The sequence below is a fragment of the Oncorhynchus keta genome, unplaced genomic scaffold (assembly GCF_023373465.1).
Source record: "Oncorhynchus keta strain PuntledgeMale-10-30-2019 unplaced genomic scaffold, Oket_V2 Un_contig_12563_pilon_pilon, whole genome shotgun sequence".
Lineage (NCBI taxonomy): Eukaryota > Metazoa > Chordata > Actinopteri > Salmoniformes > Salmonidae > Oncorhynchus > Oncorhynchus keta.
Window position 1 is genome coordinate 46,447 of NW_026277915.1, and position 20,892 is coordinate 67,338.

The following is a 20,892-nucleotide window of genomic DNA, read 5'->3' on the forward strand; positions in this document are numbered from 1 at the left end:
ATAGGCGTGTTTTGCACGGATTCGTTTTGGTTTTGGACAGGTGCCACATTCAAAGCCCACAGGGAAGTCAAGCTACAAACAAAAGTGATGTAATTAAGTACTTGGAGTAATGAGTAGGATTCTGTGTTTTCACATGAAAAAGTTATTGATTTTGATAAAAAGCTTTATCTGCCTTCCCAATTAAACCTGGTTTTAAAAATTAGAACAAATATTTTATGGAAAATAGATTTTTTTCTGGATGATGCACCATGCTGCCTTGTTGACAAAATGACCGAAAGCCGCAGATTACTGTTGCTATTTGAGAAGGGCACTAATCCCTTGCCACATTTGCCTGTTCACCGTTTACATCACGGGCCATAGACCGGTGCCCCGTGGCTCAGCATAATCCCTACTGACGAGCCAGCTGGAGATGACTCCAACAGAGTCAGGAGGGATCAGCCAATGAAGTTGGAAGTACCACCCAGTTGAATACATTAAAATGGTGGAAGCCAGCAATGCATTGAGTTATATTAAGAACGAGAGACAGCCTCCAAGATGGCCGACATAATCTACTCACGGTCAGATACGCCTATTCAAGGAGGCTGACATCTTGCTAGTTCCAGTTTCAGGAGCCAATTAGTAAATGCCCGTGACGGTCTGTGCCGTTTAAGATAAGGGAGGATAGTTATTTTTGAATGAGCATGGCCTTATTTCTATAACAGCATATTGGATGACTATCATTCATATGCCATTCACCAGCACCGCCTTGCACACTCTTGCCTGTATCTATCTGATCTGGGGTGTAATCATTAGTCCAACAGTTGCAAACAAGAGTTGGACAAAATTGGACAAATTCCGGTATGTTTATCTTTCTTTTGTTTGGTTCCATTTAAGGAAAGTTTTTCAACAGAATCGCTGGAATAAATACACCCCTGATCGCACACAAACACAGTTCACTTTCAAAGCAGCTACATACAAACAGCAGATCCTGGACTATCCATTTACTTCAGTCAGTCTGTCTCATCTTCCAATGTCAGGAATCCATCACATTGAATGAGCAGGTCCTGGACAAGAGCGCGTGAGAAATTTCCATTGTTTTTCCTTCTGTATGCAGCACAAGCTCTTCCATGTAATAGCATGAATATACAACGTTAATAACTTTAGCTGTGATTTGTGGGGGGAAAATCGGCCTTGAAGACAATTCATGGACAAATTCCATTGATATGTTTGGCACAAAGGTTATAACGAAACTGTGTTGAGTTCTTCAATAAGGCCATTCTACTGCCAACGTTTGTCTATGGAGATTGCATGGTTGTGTGCCTCGATTTTATACACCTGTCAGCAACAGGTGTGGCTAAAATAGCCGAATCCACTCATTTGAAGGGGTGTCCACATACTTTTGGCAATATTGTGTGTAAACAGTGGCCTATGGAATCAAGTGAGTTCTGTTTTGCTACTTGTCGGCTACTTTCTGTAATGTGTCACAATAGACACTGAGTGTATAAAACATTAGAAACACCTCAATACTGAGTTGCACCCCCTTTACTCTCAGAACAGCCTCAATTTATCGGGGCATGTACTCTACAAGGTGTCCAAAGTGTTCTACAGGGATGCTGGTCCTTATTGACTCCAATGCTTCCCACACTTGTGTCAATTTGGCTGGTAATTGGCTGAATTCACTAATGTTCATGTAACTATTCCTGGACAATCCCAGCCTTGTGGCATGGGGCATTATCCTGCTGTTAAAAATCACGAGAACACGAAACAAAATAACAAAGGAGAATGAACGAAACAGTCCTGTCTGGTGTAGACACAAAACAATCACCCACGCAAGACAATAGAAAACCGGCACCCTAAATATGGTTCTCAATCAGGGACAACGATTGACAGCTGCCTCTGATTGAGAACCATACCAGGCCAAACACAGAAATAGCAAATCATAGAAAAACTAACATAGACAACCCACCCAACTCTTGCCCTGACCAAACTAAAACAAAACAAAGGAACTAAGGTTAGAATGTGACAGTACCATCCCGAGCCATCCCGGATCCGGTATCGTGACTACAGCCTCAAGCTCATTACCATAACGCAACGTTAACTATTCATGAAAATCGCAAATGAAATTAAATGAATCTATTTGCTCTCAAGCTTAGCCTTTTGTGAACAACACTGTCATCTCAGATTTTCAAAAATATGCTTCTCTACCATAGCAAACTAGCATTTAGCAATTAGTGTTAGCATTTAGCGTTAGCATTAGCAGGCCACATTTTCACAAAAACCAGCAAAAACATTCAATAAATAATTTACCTTTGAAGAACTTCGGATGTTTTCAATGAGGAGACTCTCAGTTAGATAGCAAATGTTCAGTTTTTCCTGAAAGATGTTTTGTGCAGGAGAAATCGGTCCGTTTGGTACATCACATTTGGCTACCAAAAAAAAAACGAAAATTCAGTTATCCAAACACTGTGCTGGGCTGTGCTGGCAAACCGGGGACACCATGCGTAAGGCTGGTGCCATGCACCCCGGCCCGAGAAGACGCCCTGGAGACCGGATGTGCTGAGCCGGCTTCATGGCACCTGGCTCGATGCCCACTCTAGCCCGGCCGATACGAGGCGCTGCTATGTATCACACCGGGCTATGCCTGTGCACCGGGGACACCGTGCACCTCACGGCATAACACGGTGCCTGCCCGGTCCTTCTCTCTCCACAGTAAGCACGGGGAGTTGGCGCAGGTCTCCTACCGGACTTCGCCACAATACATTTTTTGGGCTGCCTCTCGGGCATCCAACCGCGCTGCCTCCTCATACCACCGCCACTCAGCTTTAGCTGCCTCCAGCTCTGCCTTGAGGCGGCAATATTCCCCAGCCTGTGACCAGGGTCCCTTGCCGTCCAAAATCTCCTCCCATGTCCAGGAGTCTTGCGATTTCCGCCGCTGCTGCTGCTGCCTGTTACCACGCTGCTTGGTCCTTTGGTGGTGGGTGATACTGTAACGGCCGTTGGTGGTGGAAGAAGAGGACCAAGGTGCAGCGTGGCAAGTGTCCATATTGATAATTTATTATCATGAGAACACTAAACAAAATAACAAAGGAGAATGAACGAAACAGTCCTGTCTGGTGTAGACACAAAACAATCACCCACGCAACACAATAGAAAACCGGCTTCCTATATATGGTTCTCAATCAGGGACAATGAATGACAGCTGCCTCTGATTGAGAACCATACCAGAACAAATACAGAAATAGAAAATCATAGAAAAACTAACATAGACAACTGGTGCTGCTCCCTGGTGCTGATCCCGGGCGCCGCTCCCAGGGAGCCGCTCCCAGGTGCTGCTCCCTGGTGCTGCTCCCAGGCGCTGCTCCCAGGTGCTGCTCCCTGGTGCTGCTCCCAGGTGCTGCTCCCAGGTGCTGCTCCCTGGTGCTGCTCCCAGGTGCTGCTCCCAGGTGCTGCTCCCTGGTGCTGATCCCGGGCGCCGCTCCCAGGTGCTGCTCCAGGGCGGCGCTCTCAGGGAACCGCTCCCAGGTGCTGCTCCCAGGCGCTGCTCCCAGGTGCTGATCCCGGGCGCCGCTCCCAGGCGCTGATCCCTGGTGCTGATCCCGGGCGCCGCTCCCAGGGAGCCGCTCCCAGGTGCTGCTCCCTGGTGCTGCTCCCTGGTGCTGATCCCGGGCGCCGCTCCCAGGGAGCCGCTCCCAGGTGCTGCTCCCTGGTGCTGCTCCCAGGTAGCCGCTCCCAGGTGCTGCTCCCTGGTGCTGCTCCCAGGTGCTGCTCCCAGGTGCTGCTCCCAGGTGCTGCTCCCTGGTGCTGCTCCCAGGCGCTGCTCCCAGGTGCTGCTCCCTGGTGCTGCTCCCAGGGAGCCGCTCCCAGGTGCTGCTCCCTGGTGCTGCTCCCTGGTGCTGCTCCCAGGTGCCGCTCCCACGTGCTGCTCCCAGGTGCTGCTCCCAGGTGCTGATCCCGGGCGCTGCTCCCAGGGAGCCGCTCCCAGGTGCTGCTCCCTGGTGCTGCTCCCAGGTGCTGCTCCCTGGTGCTGCTCCCTGGTGCTGCTCCCTGGTGCTGCTCCCAGGTGCTGCTCCCTGGTGCTGATCCCGGGCGCCGCTCCCAGGTGCTGCTCCAGGGCGGCGCTCTCAGGGAACCGCTCCCAGGTGCTGCTCCCTGGTGCCGCTCCCAGGGAGCCGCTCCCAGGTGCTGCTCCCAGGCGCTGCTCCCTGGTGCCGCTCCCAGGTGCTGCTCCCAGGTGCTGCTCCCTGGTGCTGCTCCCAGGCGCTGCTCCCAGGCGCTGCTCCCTGGTGCTGCTCCCAGGCGCTGCTCCCAGGCGCTGCTCCCGGGCGCCGCTCCCAGGTGCTGCTCCAGGGCGGCGCTCTCAGGGAACCGCTCCCAGGTGCTGCTCCCAGGCGCTGCTCCCAGGTGCTGATCCCGGGCGCCGCTCCCGGGAGCCGCTCCCAGGTGCTGCTCCCTGGTGCTGCTCCCTGGTGCTGATCCAGGGAGCCGCTCCCAGGTGCTGCTCCCTGGTGCTGCTCCCAGGCGCTGCTCCCAGGTGCTGCTCCCTGGTGCCGCTCCCAGGTGCTGCTCCCTGGTGCCGCTCCCAGGTGCTGCTCCCAGGTGCTGCTCCCTGGTGCTGCTCCCAGGCGCTGCTCCCAGGTGCTGCTCCCAGGGAGCCGCTCCCAGGTGCTGCTCCCTGGTGCTGCTCCCAGGTGCTGCTCCCACGTGCTGCTCCCAGGTGCTGCTCCCAGGTGCTGCTCCCTGGTGCTGATCCCGGGCGCTGCTCCCAGGGAGCCGCTCCCAGGTGCTGCTCCCTGGTGCTGCTCCCTGGTGCTGATCCCGGGCGCCGCTCCCAGGGAGCCGCTCCCAGGTGCTGCTCCCTGGTGCTGCTCCCAGGTAGCCGCTCCCAGGTGCTGCTCCCTGGTGCTGCTCCCAGGTGCTGCTCCCAGGTGCTGCTCCCAGGTGCTGCTCCCTGGTGCTGCTCCCAGGAGCCGCTCCCAGGTGCTGCTCCCTGGTGCTGCTCCCTGGTGCTGCTCCCAGGTGCCGCTCCCACGTGCTGCTCCCAGGTGCTGCTCCCAGGTGCTGATCCCGGGCGCTGCTCCCAGGGAGCCGCTCCCAGGTGCTGCTCCCCTGGTGCTGCTCCCTGGTGCTGATGCGCGCTGCCCAGGCTCTAGCCGCTCCCAGGTGCTGCTCCCTGGTGCTGCTCCCAGGGAGGTGTGCTGCTGCTCCCAGGTGCCGCTCCCAGGTGCTGCTCCCAGGTGCTGCTCCCTGGTGCTGCTCCTGGTGCTGCTCCCAGGCCTGCTTTGGTGCTGCTCCCAGCTCCCAGGCGCTGCTCCCAGGTGCTGCTCCCAGGTGCTGCTCCATGGGGGGCGCTCGCTCCCAGGTGCTGCTCCCAGGTGGTGCTGCTCCCAGGCCTGCTCCCTGGTGCTGATGCTCCCAGGGAGCCGCTCCCAGGTGCTGCTCCCTGGTGCTGCTCCCTGGTGCTGATCCCAACAGCGCCGCTCCCAGGGAGCCGCTCCCAGGTGCTGCTCCCTGGTGCAGCTCCCAGGCTCCCAGGTGCTGCTCCCAGGTGCTGCTCCCAGGTGCTGCAGGTGCTGCTCCCTGGTGCTGCTCCCTGGTGCTGCTCCCTGTAGTGCTGCTCCCAGGTGCTGCTCCCTGGTGCTGATCCCGGGCGTGCTCCCAGGAGCCGCTCCCAGGTGCTGCTCCCTGGTGCTGCTCCCAGGTGCTGCTCCCAGGTGCTGCTCCCTGGGCCGCTGCTGCTCCCTGGTGCCGCTCCCAGGTGCTGCTCCCAGGTGCTGCTCCCAGGTGCTGCTCTGGTGCTGCTCCCAGGCGCTGCTCCCAGGTGCTGCTCCCTGGTGCTGCTGCTCCCAGGTGCTGCTCCCTGGTGCTGCTCCCAGGGCGCTCCCACGTGCTGCTCCCAGGGCTGCTCCCAGGTGCTGCTCCCTGGTGCTGATCCCGGGCGCTGCTCCCAGGGTGCCGCTCCCAGGTGCTGCTCCCAGGTGCTGCTCCCTGGTGCTGATCCTGGCCCGTCCCAGGGAGTTTGCTCCCACCATCCCTGGTGCTGCTCCCAGGCGCTCCCAGGTCCCTCCCTGGTGCTGCTCCCAGGTGCTGCTCCCAGGTGGTCCCAGGTGCTGCTCCCTGGTGCTGCTCCCAGGGTGCCGCTCCCAGGTGCTGCCCTGGTGCTGCTCCCTGGTGCTGCTCCCAGGGCCGCTCCCAGTGCCTCCCAGGTGCTGCTCCCAGGTGCTGATCGTAGGGGCGCTGCTCCCAGGGCCGCTCCAGGTGCTGCTCCCTGGTGCTGCTCCCAGGTGCTGCTCCCTGGTGCTGCTCCCAGGTGCTGCTCCCTGGTGCTGATCCCTCCCGGGGCCGCTCCCAGGTGCTGCTCCAGGGCGGCGCTCTCTGGGAACCGCTCCCAGGTGCTGCTCCCTGGCCGCTCCCAGGGAGGCTCCCAGGTGCTGCTCCCAGGCGCTGCTCCCTGGTGCTGATCCCAGGTGCTGCTCCCAGGTGCTGCTCCCTGTGCTCCCAGGCGCTGCTCCCTGGATGCTGTGCTGCTCCCAGGCGCTGGGACCGGGCGCCGCTCCCAGGTGAGCTCAGGGGTGCGCTCCCAGGTGCTGCTCCCAGGTGCTGATCCAATGGCGTTGCTCCCAGGCGCTGCTCCCTGGTCTGATCCCGGGCGCCGCTCCCAGGGAGCCGCTCCCAGGTGCTGCTCCCTGGTGCTGCTCCCTGGTGCTGATCCCAGGTCGCTCCCAGGTGTCTCCCAGGTGCTGCTCCCTGGTGCAGCTCCCAGGGGCTCCCAGGTGCTGCTCCCTGGTGCCGCTCCCAGGTGCTGCTCCCAGGTGCTGCTCCCAGGTGCTGCTCCCTGGTGCTGCTCCCAGGCGCTGCTCCCAGGTGCTGCTCCCTGGTGCTGCTCCCAGGGAGCCGCTCCCAGGTGCTGCTCCCTGGTGCTGCTCCCAGGTGCTGCTCCCACGTGCTGCTCCCAGGTGCTGCTCCCTGGTGCTGATCCCGGGCGCTGCTCCCAGGGAGCCGCTCCCAGGTGCTGCTCCCTGGTGCTGCTCCCAGGTGCTGCTCCCTGGTGCTGCTCCCAGGTGCTGCTTCCAGGTGCTGCTCCCTGGTGCTGCTCCCAGGCGCCGCTCCCTGGTGCTGATCCCGGGCGGCGCTCTCAGGGAACCGCTCCCTGGTGCTGCTCCCAGGCGCTGCTCCCAGGTGCTGATCCCGGGCGCCGCTCCCAGGTGCTGCTCCCTGGTGCTGCTCCCAGGCGCTGCTCCCAAGTGCTGCTCCCAGGCGCTGCTCCCAGGTGCTGCTCCCTGGTGCCGCTCCCAGGTGCTGCTCCCTGGTGCTGCTCCCAGGCGCTGCTCCCAAGTGCTGCTCCCTGGTGCTGCTCCCAGGGAGCCGCTCCCAGGTGCTGCTCCCTGGTGCTGCTCCCAGGTGCTGCTCCCAGGTGCCGCTCCCACGTGCTGCTCACACGTGCTGCTCCCAGGTGCTGCTCCCAGGTGCTGCTCCCTGGTGCTGATCCCGGGCGCCGCTCCCAGGGAGCCGCTCCCAGGTGCTGCTCCCTGGTGCTGCTCCCAGGTGCTGCTCCCTGGTGCTGCTCCCAGGTGCTGCTTCCAGGTGCTGCTCCCTGGTGCTGCTCCCAGGCGCTGCTCCCTGGTGCTGATCCCGGGCGCCGCTCCCAGGTGCTGCTCCAGGGCGCCGCAGACTGAGAAGAGGTGTGCGGTGTGGACTTTTGGTTCGACTCACGGTAGGTTTTGACCAGAAGCAGAACCTATACAAGTAAGTCAGGCCACTGTGTGTTTTCTGATGAGCTGCTGGCTAGCAATTTTACATACTAGAGTTAAGTTAAATATCAGCTGGCTAACGCCATATTAGCTTGTTATCTTAATGTTCACCTATTTATCTTTGTAAATTAAAAATTCATTACCCAGATGCGTTTGTAGATATCAGCAATGGAAGAGGGTGAAAGGATTTTCTGCTCCAGCTGTCAGAAAAGGACAACTATGAAGACAGACAGAGATAAGTCAGGGCTGTCTAATTGGAATATAATGACGCTTGTTTCTTTGCGATGTCTGTCCTCAGATATGGAGAGCTGTGAAAGCCTGTCTACAGATGAAGAGGTCCCAGTGAAGATGAAGAGGTCCCAAGAGACTGTCTGCAGATGGAGAGGTCCCAGTGAAGATGGAGAGGTCCCAGTCAAGGTCCCAAGAGACTGTCTGCAGATGGAGAGGTCCCAGTGAAGGTCCCAAGAGACTGCAGCCACATTCTTGTATGCCATAGGATTTGTGTGTACTTATGTTAGCACATGTTGTACTCAACAATACAGTACAAATTCACACACAATGTAGGCTACAAACGTATTAAATCAAATCAAAAGTTTATTTGTCACGTGCGCTGAATACAACAGGACCTTACAGTGAAATGCTTACTTACAGGCTCTAACCAATAGTGCGAAAAAAAGGACGTGTGTGTGTAGGTAAGTAAAGAAATAAAACAACAGTAAAAAGACATTTGAAAATAAGAGTAGCAAGGCTATACACAGACACCTGTTAGTCAGGCTTATTGCGGTAGTATGTACATGTAGGGATGGTTAAAGTGACTATGCATATATGATGAACAGAGTTTAGCAGTAGAGTAAAAAGAGGGGTTGGCGGATGGTGGGACACAATACAGATAGCCCTGTTAGCCAATGTGTGGGAGCACTGCTTGGTCGGGCCAATTGAGGGAGTATGCACATGAATGTATAGTTAAAGTGACTATGCATATAAGATAAACAGAGAGTAGCAGCAGTGTAAAAGAGGGGTTGGGGGGGGCACACAATGCAAATAGTCCGGGTATCTATTTGGTTACCTGTTCATGAGTCTTATGGCTTGGGGGTATTACAACTGTAGCAGGCCAATCCTGCTCCTGGAGGTCTGCTGGGTGTGCAGGCGTCTCTTCCCACCCTGCACTAACACACCTTATACAAACGTATCAATCCTAATGACTTGATAATAATGTGTATTATTGTTGGGCTGGAATAGAAGTCTGCTCACCCAGTAGATCAGGAAGTGAATCAAGGTTGGCCACCTCTGGTATGGATATTTTAGTTTTTCTAAAATGGATGCTTTAGTAATAATAGCATACTTACTAAGATGTCTAACATTTACAAACAAGGTAGCTTGTTTCTATATTGAAATTATATGTTGATTCATTACATTTTTATTAATTGTTTAAACTTGTTTTAATTGTAACGTAAAAATATCATAACGACCCTGGGTTTATAAGCGCGGAAATCGACTCTGCCGCTGGAGCGAGAATGCTTTTGTGGCAGTTGACAGCGCGCCGGACCTCGGGCTCGAAGGTCGACAGCGCGCCGGACCACGGGCTCGAAGGTTCGAAGGTCGACAGCGCGCCGGACCTCGGGCTCGAAGGTCGAGGGTTCGAGACCTGCTCCCTGCCGTTTCATTACAATAGTATCCAAGATGAACTAGTGTCAATGTTCATTCATTACAGATCAATCAAAAAGGTGTGAAGGGGATCTGTCTCTAATTTGTCTGTGTCTCTGTGTTGCTGTCTCAAATGAACACGACCTTTTTGTCCAGTTGTAATCTCTCTCTGAGCGGTTTTATTTGATTGTCATGCTGTCTCAGGATATCATCCATTTAGCTGCTTATCATAATGGCATGCATTACCAATGCAACCATATGTCTACAGTATGATGGCATTACTGGTCTAACGGACATGTGCAATCAATGTGCCCCTTGTCATTATACATCAGCAGCAGACAATAGCTGAACTCATATTGTTGAGCTAGCTATATGTTCTACATTTGAAATAGATCATGTATATGAGGTTAACCATAAGCCAGATTTGTGACATGATTTATCTGACATTAATTTGTTTAGTGCAAATTCAACCCTTGTATTCTAGGTACATGATATTTTATTTCAGCTCATGAAACATGGGACCAACAGTTGACATTTTGCATTTATATATTTTTCAGTGTATCTTCACTGAGTGAACAAAACATTAAGGACACCTATTCAGTTAAAACCTTTTGCCCTCAGAACAGCCTGAATTCGTCAGGGCATGGACTGGGGATGATGGTGTTGATGTGAGCCATGACCAGCCTTTCAAAGCACTTCATAGCTACAGACCTGAGTCCTACGGGTCGGTTGTCATTTAGGCAGGTTACCTTGGTGTTCTTGGGCACAGGGACTATGGTGGTCTGCTTCTCTACCTGCACTTGCCCGCCTGTCCAACATCACTACTCTGGACGGCTCTGACTTAGAATACGTGGACAACTACAAATACCTAGGTGTCTGGTTAGACTGTAAACTCTCCTTCCAGACCCATATCAAACATCCCCAATCCAAAGTTAAATCTAGAATTGGCTTCCTATTTCACACAAAGCATCCTTCACTCATGCTGCCAAACATACCCTTGTAAAACTGACCATCCTACCAATCCTCGACTTTGGCGATGTCATTTACAAAATAGCCTCCAATACCCTACTCAACAAATTGGATGCAGTCTATCACAGTTTAATCCATTTTGTCACCAAAGCCCCATATACTACCCACCATTGCGACCTGTACGCTCTCGTTGGCTGGCCCTCGCTTCATACTCGTCGCCAAACCCACTGGCTCCATGTCATCTACAAGACCCTGCTAGGTAAAGTCCCCCCTTATCTCAGCTTGCTGGTCACCATAGAATCTCCCACCTGTAGCACACGCTCCAGCAGGTATATCTCTCTAGTCACCCCCAAAACCAATTATTTCTTTGGCCGCCTCTCCTTCCAGTGCTCTGCTGCCAATGACTGGAACGAACTACAACAATCTCTGAAACTGTAAACACTTATCTCCCTCACTAGCTTTAAGCACCAACTGTCAGAGCAGCTGCACCTGTACATAGCCCACCTATAATTTAGCCCAAACAACTACCTCTTTCCCTACTGTATTTAATTAATTTATTTATTTTGCTCCTTTGCACCCCATTATTTTTATTTCTACTTTGCACATTCTTCCATTGCAAATCTACCATTCCAGTGTTTTACTTGCTATATTGTATTTACTTTGCCACCATGGCATTTTTTTGCCTTTACCTCCCTTATCTCACCTCATTTGCTCACATCGTATTTAGACTTGTTTATACTGTATTATTGACTGTATGTTTGTTTTACTCCATGTGTAACTCTGTGTCGTTGTATGTGTCGAACTGCTTTTTATCTTTATCTCAATGGCCTTGTAAATGAGAACTTGTTCTCAACTGCCTACCTGGTTTAAATAAAGGTGTTCTCAAATGCCTACCTGGTTAAATAAAGGTGTTCTCAACTTGCCTACCTGGTTAAATAAAGGTGTTCTCAACTTGCCTCAACTGGCCTACCTGGTTAAATAAACCTGGCCTACCTTAAATAAAGGTGTTCTCAACTTGCCTACCTGGTTAAATAAAGGTGTTCTCAACTAGCCTACCTGGTTAAATAAAGGTGTTCTCAACTACCTGGTTAAATAAAGGTGTTCTCAACTGCCTACCTGGTTAAATAAAGGTGTTCTCAACTAGCCTACCTGGTTAAATAAAGGTGTTCTCAACTTGCCTACCTGGTTAAATAAAGGTGTTCTCAACTGGCCTACCTCAACTGGCCTACCTGGTTAAATAAAGGTGTTCTCAACTGGCCTACCTGGTTAAATAAAGGTGTTCTCAACTGGCCTACCTGGTTAAATAAAGGTGTTCTCAACTGGCCTACCTGGTTAAATAAAGGTGTTCTCAACTAGCCTACCTGGTTAAATAAAGGTGTTCTCAACTGGCCTACCTGGTTAAATAAAGGTGTTCTCAACTGGCCTACCTGGTTAAATAAAGGTGTTCTCAACTTGCCTACCTGGTTAAATAAAGGTGTTCTCAACTGGCCTACCTGGTTAAATAAAGGTGTTCTCAACTTGCCTACCTGGTTAAATAAAGGTGTTCTCAAATACCTTTAAAAACAAGGTGGTTAAAGTAGGGACAGGTTGAAAATGTCAGTGAAGACACCTGCCAGTTGGTCAGGACATGCCTGGTTAACATCCAGGTAATCTGTCTGGCCCTACGGCCTTGTTAATGTTGACCTGTTTAAAGATCTTACTTAACAGGGACTGTCTAATTTGTATTTTTTTTTACTATATTGCAGATATTCAGAGATGCAGAGAATGAAGTTGGGTTACTTCTAAGTAACTTTGGCTGACGCCTGTCATCATCTCCAACATGTGACCTATTCTAGAGCTTTGCTTTGGTGTGGATTGAGGCCTATACATTCATATCAGTTGTGTTCCCCTGTTGTAAATTCAGTTTTCCTTATTTCTATTGTGGATTGTGTTTCTGTAGGCCAATGGAAAGTCTACAAAACTATGAGCAAACCAGCCTATGTATTGAATACATGGAATTGGATTGTGATGATACCGATGATTGAATCGTACACACAATGTGCAAATATTAATATGTTTCATTTATCAGTAATTAAATGTGATGTGTATGAAGTTGTTTGGTGAAATATGCATAAAAGGAGAGTAATTACCCATAATTCTGCACCTTTGTATCGTTGTACTTCCAGTTTTGATCATCATGATTTAGGGACTGCTGTAATATTTGTGTTGTGGAGAAATGACCAGGCAGGAGACGGGGGAGTTTAGTCAAAAGTAGTTAGTTTTCGTTTAGTCAAAAGATAGTAAAGTAGTAGTAACACTGCCGTAATACATTACTGCTTAGTAACAGCATAGTAACTAATATAAACAGATGTAGATCCCAGATACTACAACTGAAAAGAACATTTATGATCTACTGGGATTTTTAAAAGACAGACTAACTTTCTTTTTTGTCGGCTTGCATTCAATAAATAAGTATAGTTGTGTCAATCTTTTTGCTGGCAGTCGTGCTCTTTTGATGAACGGATTTGCAATTTTGATGGTATTATATTTTTTATGAATGTTTGTTTTTTAAAAAGACAAGTACATTTTCAAAAAGCATTTACTGTTTTGCAAAAGTTGTGTTTTGTGTTCCAAAAAATAATTGTAGGCGATTATGAGAAACTGTAATACATGAAGACGGTTGCTCCCTGATTAAATAGTACACCCTGCTGGACAAACGAGCTTACTGCACCTGGTATTCCCAGGCAGCGTACCATACTAACCAGGCCCGACCCTGCTTAGCTTCCGAGACCAGGCGTATTGAGACTGATATGGTCGTAAGCCAGGGACTGTATTGTGTATAAATGATCTGTAATAATGCCGTAAGCGAAGGAATAACTCTTGCTACACTATATCAAGTTTTTGTCACTTGAAAAAGTGCAGTGTAAGATCATAGAAATATAAATAATGGGATAAACAGACATAGTTACTTTTAACACAGGCAGATGAGTTACAAACCTTGTATACATTTAACGACATATATTTGAGTCTTGTGAAAATAGCAGGCCTATCAAATATTAACTTCAGACAAATACATCAGATAACGTTACCGGTATGTGAGGCAGTCCATGTTACCAGAACATGACTTTAGTACATTTCATAGTTTATACTGTATAGTCTTCTTGTGTATATATATCCAAATCATAAGTGTTTTTGACTACTTTAGTACTTTGTGTATATGTTTGATCGTGTGTATTGCGCTGTTGAGGAGAGCTTGCAAGTAAGCATTTCACTGTACTGTTTACACCCTGTCTAGGTGACGAAAACTTTTTTTTAAGGATTAACGCACCATTCACATCAGCTCAATATAACGGTGACCGACTTGACCAGCACTGTCTTGCCACCACTGACACTAAGATGAACTGTGTGTGTGACAATACAATATAGACTAAAACGAAACCATGCTTGATTTATATTTACAACGACAGGGGGTGCACCGTTCCTAGAGGTACTGCAATACCAGGTCGATGCGTGGAGTGGACGGAGCAAGCCCCTATTCCATCTCCCTATTCCAAAAATCAATTTAATATATGGTCCCCAGATAGGGGACGTATCAGATATTAAACTGATAAGAACAGATTTTTTTTTTTTTTTGGAAAAGTTTTATTTTAATTTCACATTCAAAAACAATTACAAATTTAGTCATTTATACACATAAAAATGGATACTTACAAAAGTATCAAAAAGTACAGCATTTAAAATTTACATTTAAACTCTTGTTAAAAGTACTGTTGTTAAAACCAATATTAACAACTATGATTCAAGATTAACATGCCTTTCTTTGTAAAAACATCAAATCTATAAAAGCCATTTAAAATATGCCAAAATGCATTGGATAAACCTCCGTGTATAAAACATTCTTAAGACGTTAGTTTACATTTAAAAAGTACTTTGTTAATACTGTCTTCAATCGCTTGTACAGGAGCATTTGATGTCCGGTAAAGCTCGCGCCATCCTGCTCTCCTGAATAGACCATCGTCCCGTCCTTCGGGGCCCAAAGAGGAGATCCCAATCCCGTCGGTGACCACAGGTGTCATTGACTGCACCACAGGCCTGGCCTCCCAAAGTTTGGTCTTGATAAGGGACACCAGAGTCACTGGGGCTAATAATTGCACCCTTTCCACATTTTTTATTTCAAGCTTTTGGCAACTGGCCCTGCCTCATAATCAATGCTTTTTTAGAATAATGGGAAAACAGTTTACTTCAGACACACTAATTGAGCACAGAACTTGTCCCATAAAACGGGGAATTGTTTCAATTGTGAAACAGTTGCTGGGACAGAATTTATTCAGACAAATGATCAGGGGGATAACGTTCCACCGGTCCCTGGCGGCTCTGCACTCCCAAGCCATTAAAACTTCAGACTCATTTCAGCCCGGTCGGGGGCACGCGGATATCCTAACCCCGTGAGTGCATAACGGCCCTGACCGGGAGGATCTCGTGAGCAACCATCCAAAACAGGTCCCGATGCCGATTCAGGAGAGCAGGATGGGCCTTATGTTGCGCCAGACCGGTGGTGCGCCTATAGCGAATCTGCTCTTGGACACTAATTTTCCTGCACAAGAGTTAGCAATCTGTGTTGATTAAAACCGTGATTTTCTTTTCCAGTTTGCAGAAGGGGTCTTTCCTTGCCCATTCCACTATTTTCTAAAATGTAACGGGATAATTTCAGGCTTTTGACTTACTATTATCCTTCTTCACCACTGATCACCTAGTGATACAGAACAGATTTTTTTTTTTTGATTGAAAAGTGACATTTTGACACAAGACTTTACAAAAGACAACAAATTTTACATATTTACAACGAAACGGCTTGAGAGGAATGTGAGGGAAATCCCTTCCACCAGCTACTGCAATAGCAGGGGTGTTGTTAAAACCAATGAAATCTCCCCCAAAAGGACTTTCTTTGGCCCGCAGGATAATCTGTAAAAGCCATTTAAAATGCATAAAAGATTTTTTTTTTTTTGGAATAATAATTTTTATTTTAATTTCACATTCAAATACAATTACAAATTTAGTGCATAACGTTGTCCATAACATGGATACTTACAAACAGTATCAAAAAGTACCATAACAATATAAGAATATCTAAACTCTTTAAAAAAGTGCTGTTCTTCAGAACCTGACCAGTATTATTGGCCTATATTCAAGATTAACATTGCCTCTAACAATCTCCAAAAACAATACAAACAATTCTATAAATACAAATATATACATATGCCAAAATGCACTCTGGATAAACCTCCGTGTATATAAAATATCTACAAAGGCTTAGTTTACATTCCAATTGTACTTATGTAATACACTTATATATCGGTTATAAAACCATTTACAATGACGGGTAAATCCCTTCCATCTCTGTTTTACTGATGCAATGCCCCCTTATCTATTTCGAATTGTATTCTTTTCCAAACTTCCTGTTTTATAAATTGAACCAATCCCGTCGGTGAACTTGAGGGTGTCATTGACTGCAGTCATCTGGCCTCCCAAAGTTTGGTCTTGATGGACACCAGAGTCACTAATGCTTAATTACCCTTTCCACATTTTTATTTCAAGTTTGCAACCCCTTCATAATCAATGTATTTTTAAAATCTCAAAAAATTGTTTACTTTTTCCCCACACTAATTGAGCGAACACTTTCTTCATTAAAACATTTAAAATTGTTTCAATTTTGAAACAGTTGTCCCTGGGACAGAATTTATTCAGAGTCAAATTATGATCGTATAAAGTTGAACGGGGAAGACGTCTGTGTAAAAAAGCCAATTAAAATCTTTCAGTCTGTTATCTAATTTTTAATTGTGTCCGTATCCAGGTGGAAGGCGATATTGTAATCTGTCTCTTGGACGACAATTTTCTATTCATTTTGCGTATAGCAATCTGTGGTTGATTACATTTTCTTTTATGTTTTGCAGACAGGGGTTTTCCTTGCCCATTCCACTATTTTCAAAATTAACGGGATAATTTCTTTTGGCTTACTATTATCCCACTTCACCATGAACCTTAAGGACAGACATGATTTGATTAAAATTGACATTTTGTATAGAAGACGACAAAAGACAACAAATGTTTGGTAGAACAACGCATCTAGTTTGAGAGGAATGTGGGGAAATGAGTTTGACACCAGCCTCTATAGGCTGGTACATCCGATCTCTACGGAAGTACTCATATCCCCCCCAACAGAAATTAAACAGTACCCGTATGAACGTTTTTCGAAGGGACACCGGCATGGGAAACACATAGGCAAAGTGAAGTAATGAAGGCAGAATGTCCGCCTTCAGCACTAACACCTTCCCACTAAACGATAGTCGCCTTACTTTCCACAGTCCCAATATTTTATTAATTGATAATAGTTTTTTCTTTCCAATTAAACATGTCATCTTTAATTTAATTTCCGAAATATATACAGAGCACTACCATTGGTCCTGTGCACACAGTCAAACCACATAACTGATCCGTTCTCCATTTCCACTGGCCGAGAAGCGATACCCACAATGGTTTCGGGAGGAAGTAGCCGTTCTCCGACACGTCAAATTTGACGATGGTTACACCAAAATGAGCTCTGTATAATATTTTCCCCCATAAAAAAAGATTATGCTTTAAAAAAAATGGCGGCATGGATTGCGAGTTGATCAACGTCAGGAATCACCAGGTTTGACTGTTACAAAGTAACACAGTTGTTCTAAAGTCATGTGGTCATCCGCCCTCCAATCAGAAATGAGAGAATGCGTTAAATTAAAACCATATTAACAGCTAAATTGGAATAATAATATATCACGGGTGGGGGTGAAGGGAAACAATTTGGAGATAATATAGACACAAAATTAGATCTTGTATCAAATATCTCTGGTAGCGTTTCTGCCACAACGGAACTGAAGCAATTGTCCACTTGATGGCGACAGAGTTCCACCGACCGTTGCTTTTTCCAAGCTGTCCCGTGTGGTACATAAAACTGCATGACTTCAATACATCATCAACGCAAGAAATGTGAACAATAAAAATAGCCTATGTATTTATTTTTCTGTTGAGCGTTGTATGTTAAGGCCATTGTGAGGAGGCCTTCATAAAGTTGCCCTCCTAAATTACTAGAGGACAAACGTCAAAGATCCATGGCACTGGACTGCAGTGAGAGCTAGGCCAGAGCGGTCCTGGCCTATGGTCCTGGCTGCCTAAATGTTTCCTCCTCATAATAAAGGTGGCAGTTTTGAAATGGTTGTGCTTTTTGTATTGTTCTGACTTCATGGGGCCTACTGGAATGAATGGGCTGCTTATTTATTTATTTATTTATTTTACCTTTATTTAACCAGGCAAGTCAGTTAAGAACAAATTCTTATTTTCAATGACGGCCTAGGAACAGCGGGCTAACTGCCTGTTCAGGGGCAGAACGACAGATTTGTACCTTGTCAGCTCGGGGATTTGAGCTTGCAACCTTTCGGTTACTAGTCCAATGCTCTAACCACTAGGCTACCCTGCCTCATCATGAAGTGCTTTGAGAGACTAGTCAAGGACCACCTCCACCCTACCTGACACCCTAGACCCACTCCAATTTGCTTACCGCCCAAATAGGTCCACAGACGATGCAATCTCAACCACACTGCCCTAACCCATCTGGACAAGAGGAATACCTATGTGAGAATGCTGTTCATAGACTACAGCTCGGCATTTAACACCATAGTACCCTCCAAGCTCGTCATCAAGCTCGAGACCCTGGGTCTCGACCCCGCCCTGTGCAACTGGGTACTGGACTTCCTGAAGGGCCGCCCCCAGGTGGTGAGGGTAGGCAACAACATCTCCACCCCGCTGATCCTCAACACTGGGGCCCCACAAGGGTGCGTTCTGAGCCCTCTCCTGTACTCCCTGTTCACCCACGACTGCGTGGCCATGCACACCTCCAACTCAATCATCAAGTTTGTTGACGACACTACAGTGGTAGGCTTGATTACCAACAACAACGAGACGGCCTACAGGGAGGAGGTGAGGGGCCTCGGAGTGTGGTGTCAGGAAAATAACCTCACACTCAACGTCAACAAAACTAAGGAGATGATTGTGGACTTCAGGAAACAGCAGAGGGAACACCCCTATCCACATCGATGGAACAGTAGTGGAGAGGGTAGTAAGTTTTAAGTTCCTCAGCGTACACATCACAGACAAACTGAATTGGTCCACCCACACAGACAGCATCGTGAAGAAGGCGCAGCAGTGCCTCTTCTACCTCAGGAGGCTGAAGAAGAAGAAGAAGTCTCGTTCCTCACCCCCAGCCCCTCTCCAAACACATAGGTGAAATATTTAAGTTAATGGCCAAGTTAGCAGCCAACACTGGTCTAATTTCATAAGGTAACACACAAACAAAGTTGACTTTTAAAAAATTAAAATAACAAAATGTACACATTATTTACAATGACTTTACAACACGCCCTAAACACAACATTGTGCTGCTGGTCCCAAGTCTCTTTCTGCTGTAAAGCACTTCTATCTACTTGTAGGCTGGCTGGGTATTCAAACCTCTTGATGGCCGGGTGGGGGTTTGTTGTGGAGCCAGAGAGAGCAGCAGTCACTCTAAGTGGGGGATGGAGGACTTGAATGTTGTCTCTTTGTAGTCAGTCTTATCACTAAAGCAAAATCTGTAAGAACTCAAGTTCATTACTTATTATATTGAACCTTTATTTTAGCAATACATCAAATATACAACAGCACATCTATAAACATATATTATATTGAGTGGAGAACACTGTGGTGAAGGTTGTGTACAAATTTATTTACTTTTAAAATGAACCTTTATTTAAATTAGGCAAGTCAGTACAAATAATTATTTACAATGATGCCTAACCCGGCCAAACCCGGTCGACGCTGGGACAATTGTGCGCCGCCCTATGGGACTCCCAATCACGGCCGGATGTGATGCAGCCTGGAATCGAACCAGGTACTGCAGTGTGTTAGACGACCTGTGCCAGTCGGGTGCCCAACGTGTTTTATATGTTGACTTTGATATGTTGTGGCTTTCGGATTTACAATATAAAATAATATAAATAGAAATTCTTGTATTTCACTTACCAGTCTAATGTAACGTCAGCATCCTCTCCTTTAGCTGTTGTCTATTACATTTTTCTGCAAGAATATCAGCCAAAATCTGTATACTTGGACTTTGATTGAGCTTTTCCAGTATTAGTAGCCATATTGTAAGTTCAACATTTGCAAAACACACAGTTTTCATAATTTCATAACTCACAGATCTGCGTAACGCGTCAGAAATTGTGCGAAAGATACAGGGTTTCCTCATACTACTGTAAAGCCCAGCTCATTGGCTATCAAGCCCGATTGGTGCTCAACGTGACAACGTTACAGTCAATCAAGTGAAATGACAGATTTTTTTATGGAATGTCTTCATAGGCCTACAGATGCCCATTATCAGCAAACATCACTCCTGTGTTCCAGCGGCACGTTGTGTTAGCTACTCCAGGTTTATCATTTTAAAAAGCTAATTGATCATTAGAAAATCATTTTGCAATTATGTTAACACAGCTGAAAACTGTTGTTCTGATTAAAGAAGCAATAAAATTGTCCTTCGGACCAGTTGAGTATCTGGAGCATCAGCATTTGTGGGTTCGATTATAGGCTCAAAATGGCTAGAAACAAATAACTTTCTTCTGAAACATGTCACTCTATTCTTGTTCTGAGAAATGAAGGCTATTCCATGTGAGAAATTGCCAAGAAACTGAAGATCTCATACAACGATCTCGTACTACTCCCTTCACAGAACAGTGTTGCACTGGCTCTAACCAGAAAAGAAAGACTAGTGGGAGGCCCCGGTGCACAACTGAGCAAGTGGACACGTACACTAGTGTCTAGTTTGAGAAACAGACGCCTCACAAGTCCTCAACTGACAGCTTCATTAAATAGTACCCGCAAAACACCAGTCTCAACGTCAACAGTGAAGAGGCGACTCTGGTATGCTGGCTTTCTAGGCAGAATTGCAAAGAAAAAGCCATATCTCAGACTGGCCAATAAAAGATTAAGATGGGCAAAAGAAAACAGACACTGGACAGAGGAACTCTGCCTAGAAGGACAGCATCCCGGAGTCGCCTCTTCACTGTTTAGACTCATGTTTTGCGGGTACTATTTAATGAAGCTGCCAGTTGAGGATGTGAGGCGTCTGTTGACCTGAACTCAAACAAGGTTCAGAATGTCCGCTGACTACCCTTCTATATAGTAAACCCTTAAGTTATTCCATTTTCATCTCACATGATTTTACATACATTTTTCAATGTTTATCATTTCAATAGCTCCTTGGTAATGTGACCTACTGGCCTCAAACTACTTTCAGAATGTCCACTGACTGGCCGAGACGGGCACCGCGAAGGCATCCAGTGCGTTAACGCGACTGATCCCGGAGAAGCTGGCTGGAGCCCCGGGGAGAGTTCTCTTTTCTTTGTGAAGGACTAGAGGCTAGGAGTCAGAGGTCACCAGGTCAATGGGGGCCTGTCTGGAGGTCAGGAAGGCCCCAAGGAGAAGGCCCAAGTGAATTGGTGTGTGTGACACT

The 20,892-nt window shown here is 47.8% G+C and overlaps 1 protein-coding gene and 1 pseudogene across 1 annotated transcript in view; both read right to left on the bottom strand.

Annotated features, from left to right (window-relative positions):
- Positions 1 to 20,892, bottom strand: part of LOC127917987 (zinc finger protein 34-like) — a 146,024-nt gene that overhangs the window by 40,883 nt on the left and 84,249 nt on the right. The window lies entirely within an intron of this gene.
- On the bottom strand, positions 13,785 to 13,963 carry LOC127917992 (uncharacterized; annotated as a pseudogene).